Genomic DNA, 5379 nt, shown 5'->3' with positions numbered 1-5379 from the left:
CAAGTTAAGATCAAGCCCCTCAAATCAACAAATCAAGTTCAAATTTAAGAATAAGCTTTAAGCCCTTGAATTTATATTTGAAAAGGCGAATCAGAGAATTCATGGAGATTGTAATGATTAGATTGAAATCAATAAATTGATTGTTGCAATATTTTCTTGTCTCAAATTATTTATAATTTCGGTCTCAAAATTTTATTCTGTTACAAATTCTTGCACGCCCAGTGGGATAATCTCTACCTCTCATCTCAACTTTTCCAACTTCAAAGTTCAACAACACTAAAATGACTTCCAAGAAGGTCAACTCTCAATCAACTGTTTCCAAGATTGCTAATTCAAAGTTCTCTGCTGAAGTAGAAAGCATCCTTGGTGTTACTTTTGGAAGCTTGGGAGCTATCACAAGGAGCAAAGAAGTATTTCTAGGACAACAAACATATCCAGTGTCATCTACGCCAACTTCAGTTTTTGGATCTTCAATCTCAAAAGGAACGAAGTCCAATGCAAGTGCTTCGAAAGTAGGAAACAATGTGGCAGAATCGCTTAAGAGGACTCTAGCTCTACTTGAGCTCTCTGGTTCCAAATAATCTGGCGTAAGGAGCGATGGTCGTTCAACAAATGCGTCATCTCCATTCACACCGCATAAGCTGAGCACTTCAAAGATCAACTTTTGCGACAATCCATGTTACTCTCCGACATCTCCAGTGATCATGTAAACAATAGTGACTGATGCCTCATCTATGGAGGAGCAACTTGCGAATCTGACAAAGGCAATTGACAAAGACAGATTCAAGATGCTCGGATTGATAAGATAGTGGATAGGGTGGAAGGTTTGATAGACGGAGAGTCTAGCCATGCACCTGAAAAATCTTCAGAGGCTCACAAGATAGAACATCCTGTGAAACAAACACCACCAACTAAAGAGGTGCAAGTTTCTTCTGAGGGAATGATCCCAATTGAGCAATTGAAGGAATTCATTGAAGGGACCTTCAAAGACAAGTATGGTGTTATCACCAAGTCTTCCCTTACATATGCCAAGCCCTACACTATGAGAATAGACAGCCTCAAAATGCCTGCCGGCTATCAACCCCACAAATTTTAACAATTTGAGAGCAAAGGGAACCTAAAACAACATGTTGCCCACTTTGTTGAGACATGTAATAATGCTGGAACTTATGGTAACTATCTTTTCAAATAGTTTGTTCATTCCCTAAAAGAAAATGCCTTTGATTAGTATACAGACCTTGAGCCTAATTTCATCGATAGTTGGGAGCAATTGAAGCACGAGTTCTTAAATCACTTTTATAGCACAAGGCGTACAGTGAGCATGGTAGAGATCACAAATACTCGGAAAAGAAAGGACGAACCAGTCATTGACTTTATCAATCGATGGATAAATGTTAGCCTAAACTGCAAAGATAGGCTTAGTGAAACTTCTGCGATAGAGATGTGCGTCCAAGGAATGAACTAGAAGCTTCTCTACATCTTGCAAGGCATTAATCCAAGATCCTTTGAAGAGTTATTTACCCGTGCTCATGACATGGAGTTGAGCATGTCTTCTGCTGGAAAGGGAGTAATGACTATCCATGACTCTCGAAGGGGAAAGGATAAGCAGGAACCCAAAAGATGGGGCAAGTTTATGCCCAAAAATGATAATAAAGAGTCCATGAATATTGATGTGTCTCCTGTGTAGGTCACCACAAAGGTAATCAAGAAGCAAAGTGTGAAGACGACATCTGGAGCACGTCCAAATCAGAAAACTTTAAAGGAGATACAAAAAATGGAATATCCCTTTCTTGATTCTAATGTTGCTGAAATTTTCAATGAGCTCCATGTGCATAAGCTCATTGAACTCCCAGAGATGAAGCGACCCAATGAAGCTGGAAGGACCAATGACCCTAATTATTGCAAATATCACAGGCTTGTGAGCCACTCTCTGGAAAAGTGCTTTGTCTTTAAAGACAAAGTCATGCAACTAGAAAATGAGAATAAGATCTTCTTCAACGATGAGATGGCCAATTATTATCAAATCTCTATCATATTTGGCTCGCTCGATCCAGTCCAAACATGTGTCGAAGAGCATAATGAGAAAATATTAAAGTCTGACAGGTCTTTAGTTGATGAAGGCAATGATGAAGGTTGGACTCTGGTGACCAGGCGCAGATGCAGGAGGACGAGTCTGCGAAATGAGTCATCTGAGAAGCCAACCAAAAGGAGAATGGTGAAGAAACCAAAAAAATAGAAGTTAGTTGAATTTCCAAAAAAGACGAGCATAACAGAGCTTCACCTTCAAAGAATATATGGATGTATTCACTTGGAGCTATAAGGAAATGCCTGGCTTTGATTCAAAAGTAGCAGTCCATCAGTTAGTGGTTAAGAATAGTGTTCGTCTTCTTAAGCATGCCCAAAGATGATTTAGGCCGGAGTTGGTTCTATTAATTGAAAATGAAGTTAACAAACTTATTAAAGTTGGCTTTATTCATGAAGTCAAATAACCCATGTGGATTTCAAGTATTGTTCCAGTACAAAAGAAGAATGGCCAAATTTGAGTTTGTGTAGACTTTCGGGATCTCAATAAAACCTGCCCTAAGAATGACTTTCCAATCTCCATACCAGAGTTGATGATTGATATAACCACTGGTTATGAGGCAGTGTCCTTCATGGATGGTTCATCCGACTACAATCAAATCCGCATGGCTCTAAAGAATGAACTCACTGCATTTTATATGCCCAAAGGTATTTATTGCTAAAAGATAATTCCTTTTGGTTTGAAGAACGCTCGTACCACTTATCAAAGGGCTATGCAAAATATCTTTGACAACCTTCTCCATAAAAATGTTAAATGCTACATGGATGATCTAGTAGTGAAGTAAAAAAAAACACGACCACTTAAAAAACCTAAGAATGGTGTTCGAGTTACTTCGAAGATATCAACTTAGGATGAATCTATTGAAGTGTGCCTTTGGAGTTACTTTTGAAAAGTTTCTGGGCTTTATTGTGCGACACTGAGGAATTAAAATTGGTCAAGCTAAGGTCGATGCAATTTTGAAGATGCCCGAGCCTCAAAATATTCATGAGTTAAAAAGCCTTCAAGGAAGGCTAGTATATTTAAGGAGGTTCATCTCAAACCTGGCTGGAAAATGTCAACCATTTAGTCGTCTCATGAAGAAGGACACTCCCTTCGAATGGGACTAAACTTGTAGTAATGCCTTTAAGAGTATCAAATCATACTTAATGAAGCCACCAGTTCTTGTAGAGCCCATACCTGGGAACCCATTGATACTCTACATCACGACACAAGAGAGGTCAGTTGGGGCACTACTGGCTCAAGAAAATAGTGAAGGCAAAGAGAACTTTCTTTACTATCTAAGCCAAATGATGACACCAAATGAGCTGAAGTATTCTCCAATTGAAAAGTTATGTTTGGTATTGGCCTTCTCAATTCAAAAGATGAAGCACTACTTTCAAGCTTATATTGTTCGTCTTGTGTCTAGGGTAAACCCATCAAGTTTGTAATGTCAAAACCAGTCCTTAGTGACTGACTTGCAAGATGGTACCTTCAATTTCAATAGTTTAAGATTGTGTACGTTTCTCAAAAGGCTGTGAAGGGACAAGCATTGGCTGACTTCTTGGTAGACCACCCGATACCTAATGACTGGGAATTGAGCAATGAACTTCCTGATAAAGATGTAATGGTTATTGAAGCCAGACCCTCGTGGAAGATGTACTTTGATAGTGCCATACATTGAGATGGAGCTGGTGTCGGTGTGGTGTTGGTCACTCTACAAGAAGAGTTCATCCCATACTTTTTTAACCTTACAAACCGTTGCTCTAATAATGTTGCTGAATATCAAGATTTAATACTTGGACTTGAGATGATAGTTGACATGAAACAACTGTAATTACAAGTCTTTGGTGACTTCCAATTAGTGATCAAGCAACTTTTGTGAAGCTATGAAGTAAGAAAGCCTGAGCTACGACCATATCATGATTATGCACTGAAGTTGATGGGGTGGCTTGGAGAAGTAACCCTCCAACATGTGCCAAGGAGAGAAAATAAGCAAGCTGATGCCCTAGCTTCTTTGGCCTCAACCTTGACTCTTCTAAATCAGACATAAGTTACTATTCGCCAAGAATGGGTAGTCCTCTATCAAATGAGGATGAAGAAAATAAAGTTGAATACCTTGTTACCGTATCTAAGGATGTAAAAGAAGATTAACGACAACCTATCATTGATTACTTATGTTATGGGATACTTTCTGAGGATCCAAGGAGAAGGACTGACATTCGTCGTCGTGCACCTCGCTTCCTTTACTATAAGGACACACTGTACTGAAGATTATTTGAAGGAGTACTCTTACGGTGTTAGGGAGAGGAAGAAGTAATTTAAGCTTCGCAAGAATCACACTCGGGAGTTTGTGGATCACACCACTGGACTGAAGCTCTATTTGCACATTAAAAGGATGGGATATTATTGGCCAACGATAGTGAAAGATTGCTTGGAATATGCTAGAAGATGCAAAGCTTTCTAATTCCATGCAAATTTCATACATCAACCTCCAGAGGTACTACATCCAAATGTAGCATCTTGGCCATTCAATGCTTGGGTAATGTCTGTTGTTGGTCCACTACCAAAGTCTTCTGGTGGAAACTGGTATGTCTTGGCCGTAACAAATTACTTATCAAAATGGGCTGAAGCTGTTTCTCTCAAGGAAGTAAAGAAAGAAAATGTTGCAAACTTCATCCGAGTAAACATCATCTACCACTTTGGAATTTCTCAATACATAATAATTGATAATGGAAAGCCATTTGATAATAAGTTGATGAACAAAATCTATGATCTCCTTGGTTTCAAGAAGTGCAAGTCTTCTATGTACCATGCTACCGCCAATGGTCTAGCTGAAGCCTTCAATAAGACTTTATGCAACTTATTGCAGAAAGTCATCTCCGAATACAAATGAGACTAGCATGAGCGAATGAAAGAAGCTTTATGGGTGTATAGGAAAACTTACCATACACCAATGCAAGCAACCCCATACTCACTTGCTTTTTGGAGTTAAAGAAGTCCTTCCACTTGAGCATCAAATACCTTCTTTGAGACTGGCTATTCAAGAAGGGCTTATCGATGAAGAAAATGCTAAGTTGCGTATTGCGGAGTTAGAAGATCTTGATGAGAAGAGGCTGGAGTCTCAGCAAAATCTTAAATGTTATCAAGACCGACTATCTCATTCTTTCCTAAAAAGGGTTCGCTTTAGGTGATTCCATGTTGGAGATCAAGTCCATGAAGTAAGAAGGCCCATTATTACTTCTCGTAAGTCTGGGGGCAAATTCACCCAAAATGGGATGGACCATATGTCATACAAGAAGTATACTGAAATGGTTCTT

This window comes from Capsicum annuum, chromosome 9 (genome assembly GCF_002878395.1).
Source record: "Capsicum annuum cultivar UCD-10X-F1 chromosome 9, UCD10Xv1.1, whole genome shotgun sequence".
Classification (NCBI taxonomy): Eukaryota; Viridiplantae; Streptophyta; class Magnoliopsida; order Solanales; family Solanaceae; genus Capsicum; species Capsicum annuum.
This window is presented reverse-complemented; position numbering follows the sequence as displayed.